The sequence below is a fragment of the Cricetulus griseus genome, chromosome 5 (genome assembly GCF_003668045.3).
Source record: "Cricetulus griseus strain 17A/GY chromosome 5, alternate assembly CriGri-PICRH-1.0, whole genome shotgun sequence".
NCBI classification, from domain to species: domain Eukaryota; kingdom Metazoa; phylum Chordata; class Mammalia; order Rodentia; family Cricetidae; genus Cricetulus; species Cricetulus griseus.
Genome location: NC_048598.1, coordinates 78,517,439 through 78,541,573, shown reverse-complemented (window position 1 = coordinate 78,541,573; position 24,135 = coordinate 78,517,439). Strand labels below are relative to the sequence as shown.

Sequence of the window (24,135 nt, the reverse complement as noted above, 5' to 3'; positions counted from 1 at the left end):
AATTGAAACTTTCCATGAGGATATCATTGCTAGGCTCAAGGATCGCTTTGAGGATGCAGAGACAGAATCACTCCACTCTGGGGCATCTACTCCACCCAGGTATTTCAATCATTCTAAAGTTGTTACACGTACACCATTAGTCTACCCAGCAACATTGGTAGAAAAGCCACCAACTAAAAAACCCTCCCAGGGACAGGTGGCTTATGTATGGCAGCCTATACAGGTGAAGGATATTAAAGAATCAGTTGTCTCATATTAAAGAATCAGTTGTCTCATATGGCCTTCATAGCCCATATGTAAAACAGCTATTACATTTATGGGCCACCTTTAACAGGGTGACGCCCTCAGATTGGGTAGGACTGGTGTCAGCTGTACTTGAGAATTCTTGTCAAATCAAATGGAAGGCATTGATCAGAGAGGAGAGAAAGCTTCTAGAGTGTCAAGCCATTAGAGACAGTCATGATGTACCTCTAGAAAAGATCCTGGGAGAGGGTATTCATGCTGACCCACAGGTTCAGGCCGAATATGATGACCATATGCTGTCCCTATGCAGGAAAGCAGCACTAAATGCATGGGATAAGGTTCATGAGCCAGGGGAATGACTGGAAGCTTATACCATAATAGAACAGGGACCAACAGAACTATTCAAGGACTTCTTAGACCGGTTGATCAGAGCAGTAGACTTACAAGTAACAGATCCAGCAGTAAGACATTCGATTGTATATACAATAGCTTATGACAATGCAAACCCAATATGCAAAAGAATACTTTTGCCTTTAAAGAACAGATCAGCTCCACTAGAAGAATGGGTTTTGCATACTGCCTACATTTACTATAATGTGCAAGATGCTGGATTCTGGGCAGGAGAAGCTATCCCAAGAGGTTTCAAAAGGCAGCAGGAGATTAGGAGTTCCAGAGATGATGATGGAAGGGCTTGGGAAGGAGAAACACCTAACAGGGATCGATATAGGTACTAATAGGCCAAGGTTCCTCACTACCATGAACCAGAGCCTCATGTAGGAATAGTCCACTCCAGGAGACCACAAAGACATCAGGAACATAGATGTTTCAGCTGTGGTAGAATGGGACATGTAAGGAGAAATTGGAGGTAAAGAAATTCTAATGATCCCTCACACTAAAGGCCACTGCCTTCTGGATTGCATAGGAGATGTGGTAAGGGCAGACACTGGAAAAATGAGTGTAGATCGACCAGGGACATGCAAAGGAATCCATTAAGGCCAGGAAACTCCTAAGGGAGCCTTCTTGAGGGCCAGTCGTTTCCAGTAGCAGTTAGTTCTTCTTCTATTGTGAAAGATGACAATAGATGGTTGTTTGGTTACTGATGAAGAATCAGATAGGACTGGACAAGATAAAAGGCATGTATTTTGGCAGACCTCAATCAAAGATAGAAGATCTCATTTAAAGGTAAAAATTAGTGAAAAAATTATTAATGGCATATTAGACACAGGCATGGATATTACTATTATTACCCACAAGACCTGGCCGAAGGACTGGCCACTCAGGGAAGCGAATGTACAATTTTTGGGAATTGGAACACTATCTAGAGTACAACAGAGTGTTTGCTCAGTGGTCTGCATTGGACCAGAAGGACAGAAAGTGAGACTAAAACCTTCGGTGGCAAACATAGCTATAAACCTCTGGGGTCATGATCTCTTACAGGAATGGAAAACTCAAATTAACATACTTCCAATGTCAGATATGAATTATGTACAATCTCTGGATAGTAGAAAAGATTGGGTAAGACGCTATGGGAAATGGTTACTAACCATCCAGGTTGTACAGAAACTAAACACAAATGTTAGAACTTCAGAGGAACCAAAGAACCTGCCATTAAAATGGTGAAGCTGCCTGGATAGGGCAATGGCCTTTGACTTCTGAGAAGCTAGAGTCTCTAGAAAAGTTACTACAAGAACAGCTAGAGGCTGGACATAGAGGAGTCTACCAGCCCTTGGAATTCTCCTGTATTTGTTATCAAAAAGAAGTCAGGTAACTGGAGAATACTGACAGACCTGGAGCTTGGGTAGGGGAAAACATTTTGAAAGGTTTAAAAAGGCAACAAGAAATTAAAAGTTCTAGAGGTGAGGATGCAAGGACTTGGGAAGGAGAAGCACCTTACAGAGGTCAACATAGGTACCAAGAGGCTAGAGGTTACTACTACTATGAACCAGAACCTTGGATAGGAAGAGCCTTCCCCAGGAGACCACGAAGGTGCCAGGAACCTAAATGTTTCAGCTGTGGTAGAATGAAACATACTAAGAGAAATTGTAGACAAACAAATTCTAACAATGCCTCATATGGAAAGTCATTGCCTTCTGGATTGTATAGAAGATGTGGTAAGGGCAGGCACTGGGCCAATGAATGTAGATCGAACAGGGACATGCAAGGAAACCCGTTAAGGCTGGGAAACCCCAAGGGGGGCCTCAAGAAGCCCCCCACATCGAGAAAAGTCCAGTCATTACCAGTAGCAGTGGAAGACAATCTCTCACTGGACGAATAGATAGTAGACACTGGGGTGGATGTGACTATTATTACCCAAAAGTCTTGGCCTCAGAAATGGCCTCTTAAAGAGGCAAATGTACAATTTTTAGGAATTGGAACTCTATCTAGAGTTTGACAGAGTGTTAACTCGGTTGTCTGCATTGGACCGGAAGGACAGAAAGGGAGACTGAAACCATACGTGGCAGATATAGCTATAAAACTCTGGGGTCCTGATCTCTTACAGCAATGGAATACTCAGATTAATATTCCTCCAGTGTTGGATACAATTACGTACAATCTTTAGATAGTAGAAAAGATCTGGTGAGACGCTATGGAAAACAGTTACCAACCATCCATGCTGTACAGAAACTAGGTGCAAATGATGGACCTTCTGAGGAGCCAAAGGCCCTGCCATTGAAGTGGCTTACAGATGAACCTGTTTGGGTAGGACAATGGCCTATGACCTCTGAGAAGCTAGAGTTTTTAGAAAAGTTAGTACAGGAACAGGTAGATGCTGGACATATAGAGGAATCTAACAGCCCTTGGAATTCTCCTGTATTTGTTATCAAAAAGAAGTCAGGTAAGTGGAGAATGCTGACAGACCTGAGATCCATGAATAAGGTAATTCAACCAATGGGCTCTCTGCAACCTGGAATGCCATTACCTTCCTTGATAACAAAAGTTTGGCCTATCATAGTCATTAATCTAAAAGACTGTTTTTTCACAATACCATTACAGGAAAATGATAGAGAAAAAATTGCATTTACTGTACCAACTCTTAATAATTCACAGCCAGTTAAGAGATATCAGTGGAGGGTTTTTGCCACAAGGAATGCTAAACAGTCCTACTTTGTGTCAGCACTTTGTACAGCAACCTTTGGAAATAGTTCATAAGAAATTTTCACAATCTCTTGTTTATCATTACATGGATGACATTTTTATCAGATTTCAATAAGGAAACTTTGGAATGTATGTTTGAAATGGTGAAGGAAGTTCTGCCTCATTGGGGATTAGATTGCACCAGAAAAGATACAAAGAGGAGATTCTATTAACTATTTAGGTTACAAGATAGACCTATAAAGAAGTAGGCCACAGAAGGTACAAATTAGGAGAGATCATTATTAAACTCATAATTCTCTTCAGAAATTATTAGGAGAAATTTCTCAATTACAGACGATTATTGGTGTAGAAGGACATGACTTAAAAGCATTTAAAAATGGCCCTTAAAGGTGATAAGGACCTAAACAGTCTGAGAATATTATCTGCTGAGGCAGAAAAAGCAATACAATGGGTAGAAAACAGAATATTGGATGCACATGTAGATTGGATAAACCTTGATTTAGACTGTATTCTGGTTATCTTGCCATCCAGAGAATACCCTTCTGGAATTCTGATGCAGAGGTAAGACACTATATTGGAATGGATATTTCTGCCACATAAACAGAATAAAAAGTTAAAGACATATATAGAAAAGATTTCTGATTTGATTTTAAAGGGAAAATTAAGACTTTGTCAACTGACTGGAAAAGATCCAGCAGAAATTATAGTACCTTTAACTAATGAAGAAATTTCCTCCTTGTGGAAGGATAATGAATATTGCCAAATAGCTCTTACTGACTTTTTGGGAATGATTAGCAACAACTATCCCAAAACTGACAGAATTAAATTCATAAAAAAGACAGTCTGGATTCTTCCATGCATTGTAAGACAAACTCCCATTTCTGGAGTTCTTACCTTCTACACTTACGCCAACAAATCAGGTAAGACTGGATATAAAGCAGGTGAGATAAGTTAAGTAGTTCAAAGTCTGTATACATCTGTACAGAAGGCCGAATTATATGCAATTCTTACAGTGCTTATGGATTTTACAGAATCTCTTAACATATTTACTGATTCCCAATATGCAGAGAGAGTTGTCTTACAAATGGAAACTGCAGAATCGTTCCTGATAATACAGAAATAACCTCGTTGTTTTTTTACAATTACAGGAAACAATCAGAAACAGACGTAATCCTCTATACATTACACATATCAGATCCCATACGGGTCTGCCAAGCCCACTAGCACAAGGCAATGATGAGATTGATCATTTATTAATTGGCACTGTGCTAGAAACCTCAGAATTTCAAAAAAAAGCATCATGTAAATATCAAAGGTTTAAAAAAGGACTTCTCCATCACTTGGCAACAAGCTAAGGAGATAGTGAGAAACTGTCTTATTGTTCCTTTTATATCCAAACTTCACTGCCAGAAGGCTGTAATCCTAAACACATTCAGAGGAATGAGATCTGGCAGATGGATGTCTTTCACTTTACAGAATTTGTTAATTTGAAATATGTGCTTCATACTATTGACACATTCTCAGGTTTCCAATGCTCTCAACTCTGAAAAAGCTGATTCTGTTATTACACACCTGCTAGAGGTGATGGCAGTTATGGGTTTACCTGCACAAATAAAAACTGACAATGCTCCAGCATATATCTCCACAAAAAAATGGAACAGTTTTTCAAATATTATAACATAAAGCATGTCACCAGTATACCACACAATCCTGGAGGTCAAGCAGTGGTTGAGAGATCTAATAGGACACTTAAGGAGATGCTCCATATACAAGTTGGTAAGTCAAAACCCCCCAAACATAGATTGCATAATGCTTTATTGACACTAAACTTTCTTAATGCTGATGACAAAGGACAAACATCTGCAGAAAGATACTGGACTACAGAAAAAACTGCTGAACTGAATCAAGCAGTATACTTCAAAATGTACTTACCTCAGTATGGAAGCCTGGACATGTTATATGTTGGGGTAGGGGTTTTGCATTAATTTCCACAGGAGAAGAAAAACTTTGGATACCATCAAAGTTGATCAAGATTCAAGTTGAAAAATACAAACCTCTTGACAAGGATGAGTGACAGGTATTTACTGAGGTATATCTCATAACCTAAATAGAAACCTACCAAAGGAAAGGGAAGTGTTTTGCTTCTATCTTCATAGGAAAACTCATTTCCAGAAATCCAAGAACACTACATGGGTAGATGCTTAAGAAGAGACGGTAGCTATAACCATCAAACATAAGGAACGTGCCATACAGTAATCTTTACAGCTGTCTCTCAAATAACTCTATTTCTCTTTATTCCCTAGTCCCTATTCAAGTAAATCAATGCTGGATTTAGAGTTGGATTTGGCTTTCCTCCCCTAAAATCTAAGCATGTTGTTTAACTACACCTTAGGGTTTCTGTATTTTATCAAGAAGCCAATTGATGTAATATAGAATGAGAGAAGAATTTGGGGACTATCTTTGTCTTTATGAGCTCTTTCTTTCAAAGTGTATACCGTCTCATAATCATTATTTTTCCACGATTGCCTTTTCCAGCATACACACATATACAAGCAAACATTTCTCTGCTAACACTTGTGTTTCAGTCCCACAAAGCCAATGAAGACTTCCTGACAGCAATCCCTGGAATCTCCAGAAAAGAAATTGAGCCATAGACCAGAGCTTCGAGTACTGACTTCAATTAAGTTGAGGATTTCAACCTAGATCTTCAATCAAGCAAATCCCATCTAACATGGACTGGATATAATCCATTAGAGACTTTCACTATACTAACATTTTCTTCCCACGGTACCCCATGAGGCTACCATCATCCCATTTCAGCAGGAAGTCACTTGGAGGATTCTACGACCCCATCCCCCATTATTGCCAATAAGGGTAGTGTAAGCCTAGTTAGGAATGACTTTCGTATTGTTTAGGGTTGGGATTGGAAGGATGTGTTCAGGTTTGGACACCTCTTTCAGATGACTTTAGCTGAAATACACGGGTTAGAATGTGCAATAGCAGATTTCATATATTTTACATTTATAACTGTTAATTTTGGATACTTTACACTGTTACATTTTAATCCTCTTTTAAACAAAAAGGGGAATTGTAGGGGACAGTAAGCCATGCCAGGTTACATGTGTACCTACCATGCCTGTCAAGGCATGGTCAAGGTGTGGTCAGGATGACGTGGGATGGGCTCTTAAGGGGCTGTGAGCACATGGGAAGCCCCTTCTCTCTGGCCTTGATGCTTTGCTGCCCTGGGCATGCTCTGGCTTGCATTTGGCTGTTGTTTATCTGAATAAAGATATCTTAACCATACAGACTACGGATCAGTTCTCATTATAGGGAAGTCCTTCTGTGTATATGTCTCTCTTATTGGTTAATGAATAAAATACTGTTGGTCAATAGGGAAACAACATAGGAGGGACTAGGAGAAAAGGAGGATTCTGGGAAATGTAGTAAAGAGTTGCCATGTGATCCTGGGAGGAGAGGATGCACAAATCTAGGGTTCTCAGTAAGATAAGACCTTGAGAAATATATGTCTCGACCTGCAGGACATCAACCTGGGGCAAGGGAGTCAGGGATAGGGAATGGGGACAAGAGATGCAGAAAGAATGACCACAAGACAGGATTCTGATCAAGTGGCAAACTTTACATTTCTCAGGCTAGCTTATATAGTAAGGATATGGGGAGGGGCAGAATGGGTTGTTTGTGTACTCGGTATTAGTATACGCAGGATATTAGGAAGCCAAAAAGAGGATGTTTGGCAGGGTAAAGAGTTCATGAGTAAGAGGTCCAGAAAGGGGTTGCCTAGGTGACTGAGCCTGTGAGTGGAGGACTGGGTCAAGTTGTTTCTTTTCTTGAACTGAGGTTCTAAGGAGCTGCTATGTAAAGGTTAACTATGTGGCCTGCCAAGCATGGCAAAGGATCTCAGGGCTTTGTATATATTTTAGGAAGCTTCTAATATGATAGGTTTCCATACTGCTCCACAAATAGCTCTTTGTAATGAAAACTCTTTCCACCAGCCTCCTGAGTTCTGCTGCCACGTTAGGGCTCTCAAATAACACACAGAGTCTTATATTAGTTACAATGCTTCTGGCCAACAACTAGGATTTATTTGCTTGCTCTGTCTTAAGTATCAACCAAAATCATTAATATATATATATATATATATATATATATTATATATATATACATATATATATTTTATAAAGACTTATCTTATCGAGGATACCAGCAGAATGTGTCCTCTCTTGATGGGATCACATGGCGACTCTCCTCTTTACTACATTTCCCAGAATCCTCCTTGACTCCTAGCCCCACCTATCTTGCTTCCCTATTGGCCAAATTTGCTTCATTTATCAAACAATAAGACAAACATATATACAGAAGGACTTTCCCAATCAGCTCTTAATTTTAGCAGTCTTGTCATGAACTTCCTCACTTATGACCCTGTCCTCTCCCTTCTCTACTTGATTCCTTTCTTATTTGGATCTATTTGCTCTCACTAGTCCTTTACTGTGTACTATAAGGAATCTTTCTTCCCACCAGCCTGGGCCCACTGCCGCATCAGCCCCAAATGAACACACAAGACATTAATTATGAAACTGTTAGCCTTTGGCTTGGGCTTCCTATTGGCTAGTTCTATCTTAATTATTAACCCATAACTACTAATCTATGTATTATTACATGGTCTTATCTTACCGAGGATGCCTGACTAGCATCCTCTCTTCCCAGGATCACATGGCGACTGCTCAGCATCTCCACAGAGAAGAGAGAGATTTCCTGTTTGTCCCTGTGTCTATCTTGATTCTGCCCAGCTATGTCACTTCATGTCTGGCTAATCAGCCAATCGGTGTTTCATTCATTAACCAATGAGAGAAACATATATACAGAAGAACATTTCCCCATCACTATACCCAACCTGTGGTTGTTAAGATTGTAGTTTGGATATAATTGATTTGTCATATAAGCTAATACATACCAAATTTCTTCTTATGGGTCTAGGATTCTTTATTTGGGATGACTTTTTTCTAGGTCCATCCATTTGTCTTCAAATTTCATGATTGTTTTTATTTCCTTATTTGTTGGAGTGTGTGTGTGAGAGAGTAATTCTCCATTGTATAAATGTACCACATTTTCTTTTTTTATTCTTCTGTTGAGGGACATCTGGGTTGTTTCCAATTTCTGGCTATTACAAATAGAGTAGCAATAAACATGGTTGAGCAAGTGCTTCTGTGGTAAAATGAAATGTCATTTGGGTATATGCCTAAGAGTGGTACAGCTGAATCTTGATCTACATAGATTCTCATCTTTGTGAGTAACCAATGCACTGATTTTCAAAGTGATGGTAGAAGTTTGCACAGCCACCAGCAATGGAGGAATGTTCCCCTTACTCTACTTCCTCAACTGCATGAGCTACCACATGTTTTATTGGTCTTGACCATTCTGACAGGTATAAGATAAAATCGAAATGTAGTTTTGACTTTCACTTACCTAATGCTAAGTATGTTAAACATTCCTTAAATGTTTCTTGGTCACTCGAGTTTCCACTTTTGAGATTTCTCTGTTTCATTATCAACCCAATTTAAATAGGGTGATTTGTTTTCTGAATGTCCAGGTCTTTGAGATCTTTATGTATTTTGGATATTATCCCTCAATCAGGTGTGTAATTGTTAAAAGTCTTTTCTCATTCTGTTGGCTGATGCTTTGTATGAATGATGGTGTCCTTTGCCTTACAGAAACTTTTCAGTTTCATGAGGTCCCATTGGTTAACTGTTGATATTAGTGTCTGTGTTATTGGTGTTCTGTTCAGAAAGTCTTTTCCTGTACCTGTGAATTCAAGGCTGTTCCCAATGTTCTCTTCTATCAGGTTCAGTGTATCTGGTTTTATGTTTAGGTATTTAATCCATCTGGAGTTGAGATTTGTTCAGGGTGAAAAGTATGGATCTGTTTGGATACTTCTACTTGCAACCTTCTGGTTTATCCAGCTCCATTCCCTTTCAAATTTGTCTTCCTTTGATCTCCTTCAGTTTTATTACTCTCACCATGACATCAAGTACTAAATTGAATAGGTAGGAAAAAAGTATACAACTGTATCTTGTTCCTGATTTTAGTGGAGTTGCTTTGAGTTTCTCTCCATTTAACTTGATGTTGGCTATGAGCTTGCTATAAACCTACCTTTATTAAGGTGTATTCCTATCTCTCCAAGCCTTTCTTTTTTCTGAAGTGGTGTTTTTCTATGATCAGGATTAACTTTGGAACATGATATGTATCAATAAAATTATCCATTTATTTTAGATGTTCCAATTTTCTGAAGTATAGGCTTTCAAAGTATGAAATTATGATTCACTGGATTTCCTTGGTGTCTGTTTTAATCCCCCTTTCCCTTTTTGATTTTGTTAATTTGTATATTCTTTATCTTTTTTGAAGATAAGTTTATATTTATGTACAGAAAACTTAGCAGTAAATGTACATTTAACCCAGTTTAGTATCCAGTTCTTTGGCCTTTGCCTTTTCCAGCTTGGCAATTTGAACCACAGATTTAGGACCCAGGACATTGCCTCCCCAGTGGAGGCAGATCTCATCATATATGTCATTGTAATTGGTCCTAATAACTTCCACCAGCTTAGCCAGAGCCCCCTTGTCTTCCTAGTTAACCTATGTGAAGGCAAGAGTGGTACATGTTTTCCTGTCGACCAGTTGTCCCAGCCTGGCTTTTCTCTTGGTGATGCAGTAGGGGACCCCCATCTTCCACACAGGGCAAACAGGAAGACCACCAGCTCAATGGGCCTACATCTTAGGCAATTATCACCAGCTGAGCCTTCTTGTTCTCCACCAAATTGGTGACTGCATTGACTCTTGCTCGAAGAACAGGTGGCCTCTTAGTTGGGACATCCCCTTGGCCAGCAGCCTTCTTCTCAGCATGGGTGAACAGCCTTTTCTTCTCCTGCTTTGTCTCTGGCCTGTACTTGTGGTCAAGCTTAAGCATCTGGGCAGCTGTTTGCTGGTCTAGGGCCTGGGTGAACTGGTTAATGGCAGAGGTTACTTTAAGCGGCTTATAGAGGATGGCCCTTTGCAGCTGCAGCCAAATGTGAAGGGGCCATTTGACAAAGCAGGTGAGTTTTTTGGGGGGTTGGATGTCCTGCCCTGGGAAGTAAAGAGTGACACTATGAATGAGGTGTTACCGAAGTGCCGGTCTTTGTCTGGGCACTCAGGAAGGTTCTTTCTCTATCTTTTAGTTAGTTTGGATGAGGGTTTGTCTATCTTGTTGATTTTCTCAAAGAACCAACTCTTTTTTCATTGATTCTTTCTACTTTTTAAAATGCTATCTTGCTGATTTCATCCTTAAATTTGATTATACCTTGCCATATACTCTTCTTGGATAAGGTTATGTCTTTTTGTTCCAGAGCTTTCAGGTGTACTCTTAAATTACTAGTATGAGATTTCTCTCTCATATTTTTAGAAAGGCCTTTAGAGCTTTGAGCTTGCCAAGTAAAACCAACTTCATTTGTTCCTTCCATATGTTTAGATATACTGCATATTCATTTTCTTTCAATTGTAGAAAAGCTTTAAGTTCTTTCTTAATTTATCTCTTTACCTGTATTGTGTTCAGCAATAAGTTATTCTGACTCCCTGAGTTTGTTAACTTTCTGTTGTTTTTGACATACAGATCTAATCTGCAGTGGTCTGATAGGATGCAGGGTATTATTTCAGTTTTCTTTCAAGTATTGAGATTTGCATTTTGTCTCAGCATGTGGTCAATTTTGGACAAAATTCCCTGAGGTATTGAGAAAAATGTATATTCTTTTGTGTTGGGGGTAAAATATTCAGTAAATATCTGTTAAATACTTTTGGTTTATAGTGTCAGTTGGCTCCAGCATTGTTCCACTTTTGTTTTTATCAGGATGACTGGATTACTGGTGAGAGTTGGGTATTGAAGTCTCTCATTATCAGTGTGTGAAGGTCAATATGTGATTTAAGCTGTAATAGTGTTTTGTTGTTTCATTTTGTTTTCTTACAAACTTGGGTGCTCTTGTGTTTGGTGCAAAGATAATGTTAAAATTTTAATATCCTCTTGGATTTTTTCTTTGATTAGATTGAGTTTGAAGCCTATTTTATTGGGTATTAAGATAGCAATAGCAGCTTACTTTGTAGGTCCATTTGTTTGAAATATTTTTTCCATTACTTTATACTAAGATGATGTCTATCCTTGATATTAAGGTGTGTTTCTTGCATCCTGTTTTTACATTCATTCTGTTATCTGTGTCTTTTTATTAGAAAATTGGAACCACTAATGTTGAGAGATATCAGTGAAGAATGTTTGTTGCTTCCTGTAAATTCATTGGTGATGTATATGTGTTGTATGTGTTTCCCCCCCCTTTTGATTTGCTGGCCAGGGATTTTTTTATTCCTTGTGTTTTCTTGGGTGCTGTTACTTCCTTGAGTTTTCCTTTTATCTCCTTGTGGAGGGCTGGATTTGTAGACAGATGTTGCTTAAATTTATTTTTATCATGGAATGTCTTATTTTTTCTATCTATCTGATTGAAAGTTCCCTGGGTATTGTGAAATATTGTGTAGTATTCCCCAAAGTATTGTGGTATGGTGTCTGTGATCTCTTAGAGTCGGTAGAACATCTGTCAAGTCCCTTCTGACTTTTAGAGTTGAGATGTCAAGTACAATTCTAACAGGGCAGCCTTTATATGTTACTTGGTCATTTTTTCCTTGGAACTTTTAATATTCTTTCTTTGTTCTATATATTTAGTGTTTTGATAACTATATGCTGACAGGACTTTCTTTTCTGGCCCAGTATTTTTTGGTGTTCTGTATATTTCTTGTATGTTTATAGCCATCTGCTTCTTTTGGTTCAAGACATTTTCATCTATGACTTTGTTGAAAATATTTTCTGTACTTTTGACCTGAATTTGTTCTCCTTCCTCTGTTTCTATTGTTCTTATGTTTGGTCTTTTCATAGTGTACCAGATTTTCTGGAAGTTTTGTGTCAGGAGATTTGTAGAATTGACATTTTCTTTAATGGAGGTATTCATTTCTTCTGTCATGACTTCAGTGCCTAAGAGTCTCTCTTCCATTTCTTGTAATCTGTTGTTGAAGTTTGCCTCTGAGGTTTCTATTCATAATTTTTTCATTTCTGTATTTCCCTCAGTTTAGGTTTTCTTTATTGATTATATTTCTGCTTTCAGGTCTTGAATGGTTTTATTTATTTCCTTCTAGTGTTTGTTTTGTTTTCATAGAGGTCTTTAAGGGATTTATTCCTTTCCTCTTCAAGGACCACTATCATATCTACTTTAAGGTCATTTTCTTGTATTTCAGCTATGTTTCAATATTGAGGTACTTCTGTGGTAGGTGTGCTGTACTCTTGTGGAAACGTATTACCCTCGCTATTATTGACTGCATTGTTATTCCAGTGTCTAGGCATCTGGGTAGGGGAAGATTATAACTTTGAGTGCTGATATCTGGTCTTGTCTGTGTTGGGTGGGTGTTTTGTCCTTGTTTTTTCAATGAATGTGGTAGCTGTGTGATGCCTGGTAGGAAATTCTTTTGGGATCCTGTTATGTGTGGCCACGTGAATTCCAGATAACATGTGGTTCTAGATACTTGGAGCTGACACATAGGAGTTGTTGGGAATATAGAGGGAAGGCTAGCACCACTAGGGGTCATGGACAGTGGGTGAACAAACAAGCCATCAGGCAGAATTTAAATGGGAAGGAAGTTCTATTAGAAAGGGAGTGGAGGAAAAAAGAGAGGGGAGAGGGGAAGGAGAGGGGGCAGAGACAGAACAGACAGAGATCTGTCTACCTCCTCAGGGTAATGGAAGAAAAAAGAATGAGTAATTTTTTCCTCTTAAAGTGCCAGGGTAGCCTGCCAAGTACAGAGGGGTGGCAAATTCCCAAAGGGCAGGGCCAGATTTGACTGGTTTATAACAGGAGTAAGGATGGGCTAGGAGGGGGCAGTTAAGGGAGTCTACAAGAAGGAAGAGAGTTGCATGTTCTACCAGGATCTGCTTAGTCTTCTGGGAATGGGATCAGAGAGTGAGGAGAGGCAATCAGGTGTTCTGCTACAGAGTTGGTCATTAGACTTGGGGATTGGATTTGGAAGAATGGAAAGAGGTGAAAATCTAGACTTAGACTACCTGCTTTTGTGGCAGAACTGGCATGCAGGTTCCCAAGGAGTGCCTGCTGTATTTAGGGACTAGGAAAAACAATGAGTCAGGGGAGGGAAGCTAGGAAGGGGGGATCCACTTGAGGTGGGTGTGGGAAAGAGAGGCCTCAGCAGGTTTTCTGCTACAGAGCTGGGGGTAAGATTGGGTGTTAGATTTGGAGGAGCTGAGTCAATTGATTCTTGAAGTACAAATAGGAACAAAGCAGATAAAGAAGGAAAAGAGGAAATCTAGTCCGACACCCAAAAGAAAGTGAAAGCATTTCTCTGGGTTTCCCCAAAAAATCAAAGATGAGGGGAAGGTGAAAAAAGAAAGAGATTAAGCTTATCATGGATAACAGGGTTAATGAAATTTGTACTAAATAAAATGTTATCTGGTAGGTAGTATTGGATCAATGAAGTGATTTCAGCTGGATAAATATGAAAATATGCATGCATTATAGAGTAAATATTCTGGCTGCTCTGAGAAATTGGCTGAAAGAAAGTATGAATGAAAGCAAGGAAAATAAGTTTGTTTGGATAGTCTGTGAGAAGGAGTCTGTGTGTAAAGACCTAAATTACATTAAGTGGAATGAGACTGCAAGGGTGAGAAGACCTTAGAGACATTTGAGATGAAAACACGGCATTTATATTATGTACTACACATCAGATTTTATCCAAAGAATAAAAGTGAAGAGCCTTGTATTAACTCAACAGTGTTTGTTAGGCACCTACTACATGCCATCAAATGTTCCAGGGTACAGAGATAAGATAGGCAAGAAGGAAAACAGACAAAGTCCCTGTCATCATTCAGTTTATAAACTGATAGAGATTGATAGAGGGATAATAATTAAGTAAACAAATAAATGATTTCCTTTTTTTCAAATGCTAACCCAAGTTGAGAATAAAATGTACCGAAATGATACATTAACTTGGAAGCACTGTGAAGGCCCTTTAGATACCTTAGGCCAGGGGTGTTATTCTGAAAATAGGCTAAGTGAGCCAACATTTAAATGATGTGAAGGAGAGAGTCATGCAGGTCTCTAGAAAATAGAGTTCTGGCATCACATAAATCTCATATAAACATCCTGGTGTCACCAAAAGCTTAGCATACTCAACAATAAGAATGCAGGGAAATGTAGAAAATAAACAAGTAGGAAGAATGCTGGGTGTGAGAGACAGGTAGCAGCCAGCTGCCACAGGACCTTAAGGTCATGGTCATGCATTTGTATTATAATTTCTTTTCAGGAGCAGCAACTTAATGATTTAAGTGGGAAAATAGGGCAAATTAGTATGTCACTTCAAAAATTTCTTTTTATATTCTCTCTGCTTTTTAGGGAAACTGCAACAAGAATGTCATCGAGATGTTTTATCAAGAGGCCATTAGTCCAATCCAGATGAAAGCAATTGAGAGAGTTGGGAGGAGAGACAGGAAGGTCATGAAGAGTGACTGGACTTGGAATTCAGGGATGCATGGCTAAGAGGATGATTGGCTTATGGAATGAATAGAAGAAGTAAGAGGGAGGAGTATGTTTGGCTGATGGAATGAATATATGGATTAAGAGGGAAGACTATGATTGGATGATGGAATGAATAAACTATAGAAGATGTAAGAGTGAGGAGTGTCTGTTGATGAACACATCATAATCCAAGCACAGTATGTGAGTCATTACCATTAGCCAGAACACTTGGCACATTGCTTCTGTTGGGTGGAACTGCCCAAGAAGTCACTACACAGAAAGGGATAGAAGAACTACATGAGTGAATAGATTACAATACCAATAACAAGACTGCAGCAAACATACAGAACAGAGGGAAATGGACTGAGAACAAACTGAGATTTCAGGTTAATGCATCAGAGATACTATTAAAGATAACTATAACCCACAGGTGCACATGACAATTGTGCAGAAGACTATATTGTGTGGTGTAAGATGTTGGCATGGTCAGTTACCCATAGATTTAAATGGGCTGCCAAGATAACAAGTGCTTAAAGGAAAGTGCAGGAGCTCAGGGACCAAGCAGAGAGGATGAAAAATTATTCCAAGTCATATGACGAGGGAATTGGTGTAACATTCTGCCATTCTTTTTTTTCTTTCATGTTCCATCAAAAATTAGCATCTTTTTGGAACTTTTTTATTAGTTCAAATTAGGTACAAACTTGTTTCACATGTCAATCCCTTCTCCCTCTCCTTCCCCTTCCCCCATTCCTTTCTCCCTACCCCGATCTACCCCACAATCCATACACCCTCCACTCCCCAGGCACGGTAGGGCCTTCGATGGGGGCTTCCCAAAGTTCACCACATCATCCTGGCCCAGGCCTAGGCCCTCCCCCATGTGTCCTGGACGAGAGTGCATCCCTTAATGTGGGATGGGCTCTCAAAATCCCTTCTTACACCAGGGAAAAATACTAATCCACTACCAGGGGCCCCCTAAAGTGCAGAGGCCTCTTCATTGACATCCATGTTCAGGGGTCTGGATAAGTCCTGTACTGGCCTCCCAGACAGCAGTCTGGGGTCCATGTGCTCCCCCTTGTACAGGCCAGTTGTTTCTGTGGGTTTCTCTAGCCTGGTACTGACCCATTTGATCTTCATTCCTCCCTTTCTGCAACTAAGTTCCAGAGTTCAGTTCAGTGTATATCTGTGGGTGTCTGCCTGTGCTTCTATCAGCCACTGGATGAAGACTCTAGGTCGCATAAAAAGTAGTCATCAGTCTCATTATCAGTGAAGGGCATTTAGGTTCTCCTCTCCACCATTGCCTAGATTGTCAGTTCATGTTATCCTAGTAGGTCTCTGGAAATCTCCATAGTGCCAGATCTCTCCTCATACCTGTAATGGTTCCCTCTAATATGGTATCTCTAATTCTGCTATCCTCTATTCTTCCCCCCAACTGAATATTTCTGCTCCTCCATTTCCTCCTCTCCTCTCCTCTTCTCCTCCTCTCATTCTGGCAGATCCCCCTCCTCTACCTTCATGCTCCCAATTAGCTCAGGAGTTCCTGTCCCTTCCCATTCCTGGGGTCCATGCATTTTTCCCTTAGAGTGCTTCTTGTTTCCTAGTTACTTAGTGAAGAGGATTGTAGGCTGGTAATCCTTTGTTCTATGTCTAAACTTCATATATGAGTGAGTACATACCATGTTTGTTGTTTCATGACAGGGTTACCTCACTCAGGATGGTTTCTTCTAGTTCCATACATTTGCCTGTGAATTTCAAGATTCCGTTGCTTTTTTCTGCTGAGTAGTACTATATTGTGTATATGTACCACATTTTCTCTATACATCTTTAGTTGAGGGACATCTAAGTTGCTTCCAGGTTCTGGCTATTACAAACAATGCTGCTATGAACATGGTTGAACAGACATCCTTGTTGTATGAAAGTGCATTATTTAGGTATATGCCCAAGAGAGGAATTGCTGGATCTTGAGGTAGACTGATTACCATTTTCCCGAGCAACCACCACACTGATTTCCAGAGTGGTCTTACAAGTTTGCACTCCCACCAGCATTGGAAGAGTGTTCATTTTTCTCCACATCCTCTCCAGCATAGATTGTCATTGGTGGTTTTTATTTTAGCCATTCTGTCGGGTGTAAGATGGTATCTCAGAGTTGTTTGGAATTGCATTTCTCTGATGGCTAAGGATTTTGAACACTTTCTTAAATGTCTTTCAGCCATTTTAGATTCTTCTGGTGAGAATTCTGTATTTAGTTCTGGGCCCCAATTTTTAATTTCATTGATTGGTGTTTTAGTGGCTAGCTTCTTGAGTTCATTGTATGTTTTCGAAATCATCTCTCTGTCAGATGTGAGGTTGGTGAAGATCTTTTCCCATTCTGTGGGCTGGCGTTTTGTCTTATTGACTGTGTCCTTTACCTTACAGAAGGTTCTCAGTTTCAGGAGGTCCTATTTATTAGTTGTAGATCCCAATGTCTGTGCTACTAGTGTTATGTTCAGGAAGTGGTCTCCAGTATCAATACGTTCAAGGGTATCTCCCACATTCTCTTCTAGAAGGTCCAGTGTGGCTGTATTTATGTTGAGATCTTTGATCCATTTGGACTTGAGTTTTGTGCCTGGTGACAGATATGTATCTATCTGCAATCCTCTGCATGTCCGAATCCAGTAGTGCCAGCACCATTTGTTGAAAATGCTATCTTTTCTCCATTGTATAGATTTAGCATCTTTGTTGAAAATCAGGTGTTCATAGGTGTGTGGGTTAATATCATGTATTTCAATTTGATTCCATTGGTCTATCTGTCTATTTTTGTGCCAATACCAAGCTGTTTTCAGAACTATGGCTCTATAATACAGATTGTAGTCAGGGATGGTGATATCTCCAGAGGTTCCTTTATTGTACAGGGTTATTTTGGCTATCCTGGGTTTTTTGTTTTTCCATATAAATTTGAGTATTGTTCTTTCAAGGTCTGTGAAGAACTGTGTTGGGATTTTGATGGGGATTGCATTGAATCTATAGATTTCTTTTGGCAAGGTTGCCATTTTTACTATGGTGATTCTACCTATCCAAGAGCATGGGAGACCTTTCCATTTTCTGGTATCTTCTTTAATTTCTTTCTTTAAAGACTCAAAGTTCTTGCTTTACAAGTCTTTCACATTGTTTTTGGTTAGTGTTTCCCAAGATATTTTATGTTGTTTGTGGATATTGTGAAGAGTGATGTTTCCCTGATTTCTTTCTCATTCTGTTTATCATCTGTATATAGTAGGGCTACTGATTTTATTGAGTTGATTTTGTATCCTGCTACTTTGCTGAAGGTGTTTATCAGCTGTACAAGTTCTCTGGTAGAATTTTGGGGGAACTTATGTAGACTATCATATCATCTGCAAATGGTGAAAGATTGACTTCTTCCTTTCCAATTTCTATCCCCTTGATCTCCTTCTCTTGTCTTACTGCTCTAGCTAGAACTTCAAGTACAATATTGAAGAGGAATGGAGAGAGTGGACAGCCTTGTCTTGTTCCTGATTTTAGAGGAATAGCTTTGAGTTTCTCTCCATTTAGTTTGATGTTGGCTGTTGATTTGGTGTATAATGTGTTTATCATGTCTAGATATGTTCCTGTTATTCCTGTTCTCTCCAAGATCTTTATCATGAAGGGATGTCAAAGGCTTTTTCAGCATCTAGTGTGATGATCATGTGGTTTTTCTTTTTCAGTTTGTTTATATGGTGGATTACATTGATGGATTTTAGTATGTTGAACCATCCTTGCATCCCTCAGTGTCTGTTGTTATATCTCCCTTTTCGTTTCTGATTTTGTTAATTAGCATGCTCTCTCTCTGCCTTTTACTTAGTTTGGATAGAGGTTTGTCTATATTGTTGATCTTCTCAAAAACCAACTCTTTGTTTCATTGATTCTTTGTAATGTTTTCCTAGTCTCCACTTGATTGATTTCAACCCTCAGTTTGATTATTTCCTGGTGTCTACTCCTCCGTGGTAAGTTTGCTTCTTTTTGCTCTAAAGCTTTCAGTTATTCTGTCAATTCTCTAGTGTGACTTTTCTCCAGTTTCTTCATACGGGCACTTAGTGCTATGAACTTTCCTCTTAGCACTGCTTTCAGAGTGTCCCATAAGTTTGGGTATATTGTGTCTACATTCTCAATAAATTCTAGGAAGACTTTAATTTCTTCCTCAACCCAGGAATTGTGCAATTGGGTGTTATTCAATTTCCATGAGTTTGTAGGTTTTCTGCAATTTGAATTGCTGTTGAATTCTAGCTTTAAAGCATGGTGATCTGATAAGATACAGGGATTATTTTGCTTTGTTGCCAACTATGTGTTCAATCTTAGAGAAGGTGCCATGTGGCGCTGAGAAGAAGGTATGTTCTTTTGTTTTTGGATGGAATGTTCTATAGATGTCTGTTAATCCCAATTGGGTCATAACTTCTGTTAGATCCTTTGTTTCTTTGTTAAGTTTCTGTCTGGAGGTCCTGTCTAGTGGTGAAAGATGGGTGTTGAAAGTCTCCTACTATAAGTGTGTATGGTTTTATGTGTGGTTTGAGTTTTAGTAATGTTTCTTTTACAAATGTGGGTGCCTTCGTATTTGGGGCATAGATGTTCAGGGTTGAGACTTCATCTTGATGGACGTTTGCTGTGGTGAAAATGAAATGCCCTTCTTCATCTCTTTTTATTGATTTTAGTTTGAAGTCTAATTTGTTAAATATTAGGATTGCCACACCAGCTTGTTTCTTGGGTCCATTTGATTGGAAAATCTTTTCCCAACCCTTTACTCTGAGGTAATGCCTGTCTGTGAAGTTGAGTTGTGTTTCTTCTATACAGCAGCAGTAGGATGGATTCTGTCTTCATATCTATTCTGTTAGCCTGTATCTTTTGATGAGCAGGATAAGACTATTGACATTGAGGGATATTAATGTCCACTGATTCAACAATCAATTCTTGTTTGTTTTTGATTTATTGTTGTAGGTGTCATTGTGTGTTGATTTCACTATCCTGTTTCTTTTCCTGTTTGGTAAAGTTGGATTATCTATTGCCTATGCTTTTGTGAGTGTAGTTATCTTCGTTGGGTTGGAATTTTCCTTCCAGATCTTTCTGTACTGCTGGATTTGTGGATATGTATTGTTTAAGTCTGGTTTTGTCATGGAATATCTTGTTTTCTCAATCTATAGTGATTGAATGTTTTGCTGGAAACAGTAGTCTGGATTGGCATCCATGCTCCCTTAGTGTTTGTAGGATATCTATCCAGGACCTTCTGGCTTTCAAAGTTTCCATTGAGAAGTTGGGTGTGATTCTGATAGGTCTGCCTTTATATTTTACTTGGCCTTTATCCTTTGCTGCTCTTAACATTTTCTCTTTATTCTGTAAGTTTTGTGTTTTGATTATTATATGTGAAGGGGACTTCTTTTTGTGGTCTAGTCTGATGTTCTGTAAGCTTCTTGTGCTGTCATAGGCATATCCTTCTGTAGGGAAGTTTTTTTCTATGATTTTGTTGAATATATTTTCTGTACCTTTGATCTATATTTTTTCACCTTCTTCTATACCTATTATTCTTTTCATGGTGTCCCATATTTTCTGGATATTTTACATTAGGGATTTGTTGCACTTGAGAGTTTCTTTGGTTGATGTCTGTATATCCTCTAGCAAGTCTTCAACAACTGAGATTCTCTCTTCCATCTCTTGAATTCTATTGGTTATACTCACATCTTTAGTTCCTGATCCTTTATCCAGCCTTTCTATTTCCAGGCCCCTCATTCTGTGTTTCTTTATTGTGTCTATTTCAGCTTTCATGCCTTGAACTGTTTCAAGTGCTTCCTTCACTTGTTTGTTTGTTTGTTTTTCTTGGCTTTCTTTAGATTCTTTAAGATATTTGTTTACTTCTTGAAATTTTTGGTTTATCTTTTCCTCCATTTCATGTAATTTTTTGCTTGTTTTTTTTTTCTATTTCTTTAGGGGATTTTCTTGTTTCCTATTCAAAGGTCTCTATCATCTTCCTAAGACAATTTTTGAGATCTGTCTCTTCTTTATCCTCTGTATTGGGCTTTTCAGATCTTGCTGGTGTGGAGTCCTTAGATTCTGGTGGTGTCATATTGGTTTTTCTGTTATTGAGTGTGTTCTTACTCTGTCTTCTTCCCATTCCTTTTTCCAGTGAGTGCAGGTGGGGTCTCTCCCTCTCTCCAGTGGCAGGTGGAGGGCTCAGTCTCTGGTGGCAGCTGGATGGCAGAGTGCAGTGGGTGGACAAGGGTAGGGTGTGTCTGGACTCAGGGTGGGCCTTCCCGGTCTGGCCAGGTCCACTCTTGCCTGGGTGGGCTCAGACAGAAGTGAGCAGGAGTTGATGGTTGTGGTTGGGGAGCAGAGCAGTGCCCAGATTCAGCTTAGGCTTAGGTGCCCGTGCAGGACAGAGGGCATAGTGTAGACAGGGGTGAGGTGTGTCCATGCTGCCATTCTTAATGAGACAAAATAACATCTTAAAAATTAACAAATTGCATTGGCATGAAAATTAGACTATGAAAGAGAATCAATCATTATCTTCAAGGTCTTATGCTGGATATATACAGCAAGAGTAGGGCCTATTTTTTGTGTGTGAACAAGTATTCTGAGGTACCCTAAATTTATTCACAAAGTCTAGAAAATGGTGGTAGTGAGGATACAAGGAAATTAAATCAATGATTAGTTGTGACCTGAAACCAATGAACGACTTTTGCTGCACATTTCAAAGCATTGACCTAAAACTCCGGTAGGTTATCCCTTTTATGCCCAGAAGCAAACTTTCTAGATGACTTACATGGCCTAACCCCACATCATCAAGTCCTCCTAATAGACTCCCCTGCTATCCCAGAATACCTTGCACAGTCCACTGAATACCACTCACTCCTCTTATCTCTATAGGTTTTATTGGCCCTTTTCTTACACAGATATTTCTTATGGAAATGACCTTCACTCTTATGTCTGGCAGACATAGACAATCACCAACTAGGCCTTTTACTAGCAATTACATAGCTTCTTTCAAGTCGTAGTTCTATTTTTCCTGACATAAACACATCTACATATATGTGTTAATATGCATGTGCATATGTCTGTATACATATATATGTATTCATATTACACATGGACTCAATAAGCCCTTTTATATTAGAGAAGCATTGGTCTTGAAAGTTGGGGGCTGAAAACATGTGGAAGGGATTATTTTAGAGTTAATTTGAAGGTATGGAAACTCATTAAGAGGCTTCTATGACAATTAAGAATGTGTCTATGTGATGTTAGCTAAACCTACAATGACACCATAGCAATAGAATAAAACAACCCATAAACTCTTAGCATCTATACCCATAGCAGATCATATTGATTCACTGGATGTGGACGATGAGAAATTCCTACCTACAAGGACAAGTGATTACTTCTTTAAGAATAGGGCAAGGGTTGTTGCCAATAATTGATAGTGAAGCCACTCTTCTCCAGCAGGCATTTTTTGGTAAGGTCTGTCTGCCTTGCCTAGGGCCAAATGAAAGAAGCCACCCAACTGAAGACTGAAACTGAATTAAAACACTTATTTCTTCTTTTGAATGGTCCTTTCAGGTGTTTATCAGAGGAACAAACATGTGTGACTAGCACAGCCTATGATGAGCTCTTTTCACAAATATAGCACATATGACTTTTAACAACAACAACAACAAAATATCCCAAGGCAAACGGAAATGCAAACATAACACTTTCTGAGATTGCCTGCACATGCACATCAGGACAATGATGTTGGAGTGGTCAGATCATTATTCCAAAAGAGCCGCTACTCATGTTGCTCTCAGGGCTCTAACGGAGAACATAGACAAGATGTAGAACCAGATGGGTATTTATAAACTGAGATGGAAACTCTAAGAAAGAAGATATTGGAATAAAAGCCACTGTAGCACAAGAAAAGAATTGTGCCCATTTATGCAGCCTCAGAAGCCTGGTCCTTTTATTCCCAACTTCCTAAGCATTAATTAAGAGGAAATATCAGTCAGAATGATGAAGCAAGGAATTTATAGCAAGAACAGCTAGTCTTTTGGGCTAAGACAGAAAGCACTCCATCTGAGCTCACATCGTCCCTGCACCACCTGCATTGCACCTTGATTAGGCTCTGCTACTGGGAAAATTGATGGGAGGAAAGTACAGAGTACAAGAGCTCTCTTCAATGAAGCATTTCATAACTGCTGCTTCCACACTGTCTGGGCATATTACACCATCAATTGTGCGACTCCTACTTATTACCGCTAATTGCTACACAGAGAATGATGCTGACCACTGCAGAGCAGCCACGAAGCCTGGGAAGGCAGTGCAGGGCACTTCATAGTTTATTGGGGCCATTGCAAAATCCGGAGAGAAGAATCAATTTCTCTGTAACTATCTGCCTGATAGCAGCAAAAGGCACTCAGGTTTCTGAATAGTAAATAAAGGCTTCCCAAGGACAAATCATTAATTTCTCATTGAAACTTGCCTTTTACCATAAGTTGTTTATCATAAGCGACTATTCATTGTCACACACCTCTCAGCTCGCAAATGAATTCTGGAAGCTAGATTCCAATTCCGGTGTCTTAAAGATATTCTTAATTCTTTGCTTATGTATGCTTAAGGGCTATATGAGGGTATTCACAAAAGGCCCCAGGGCAACTTTTCTTCTCTTCTGTGATTGTCTTTTTCTGTTTCAGGTGGACATTTTCTCATGTGTATTACTCTGAAAAGGATTCGTGGAAATAGAGAGGAAGCTTGTGGCCAGCTCTTACCTCTTTAGCTGGAGTCTTTGGGAAAGAAACAGTGTTTTAATGAGTGGAGTAATAAAGTGACTGTAAGAACAGCCTCCCCTTTACTTTAGTGGTTCCTGGTGTTTTGAGGTCAAGGACTCCTGCAAATCCATTGAAAATTCTAGAATATTTCCTGAGACAAGGCACCTGCACGCAAATTTATACAAAATGCCACTCTGGCCACCAGGGACAGCTTTGCTGGCAGTTGTAGGGATTTCTTATAAAGGTTGCCTGCTGTAAGGGCTGAACTCTTATCCCAAGTGCTCTTCTTTATGGATGTTTCTTTAGTCTGCTTCCATGAGACTTATTTCTTCACTCTCCAAGGAATGGTGAAAACGTTTTACATGGCACTCAGCCCAGGCATTCTTTCCTCCCATGGCCATGAAGGTGAATGTGATTAATTTGTCTTATTAGCTGAGATATCTACA

The 24,135-nt window shown here is 39.3% G+C and overlaps 1 pseudogene; it reads right to left on the bottom strand.

The window, feature by feature from the left end:
- Positions 1–9,801: 9,801 nt before the first annotated feature.
- LOC113835942 lies at positions 9,802–11,487 on the bottom strand (annotated as a pseudogene).
- Between the last annotated feature and the right edge of the window lie 12,648 nt (positions 11,488–24,135).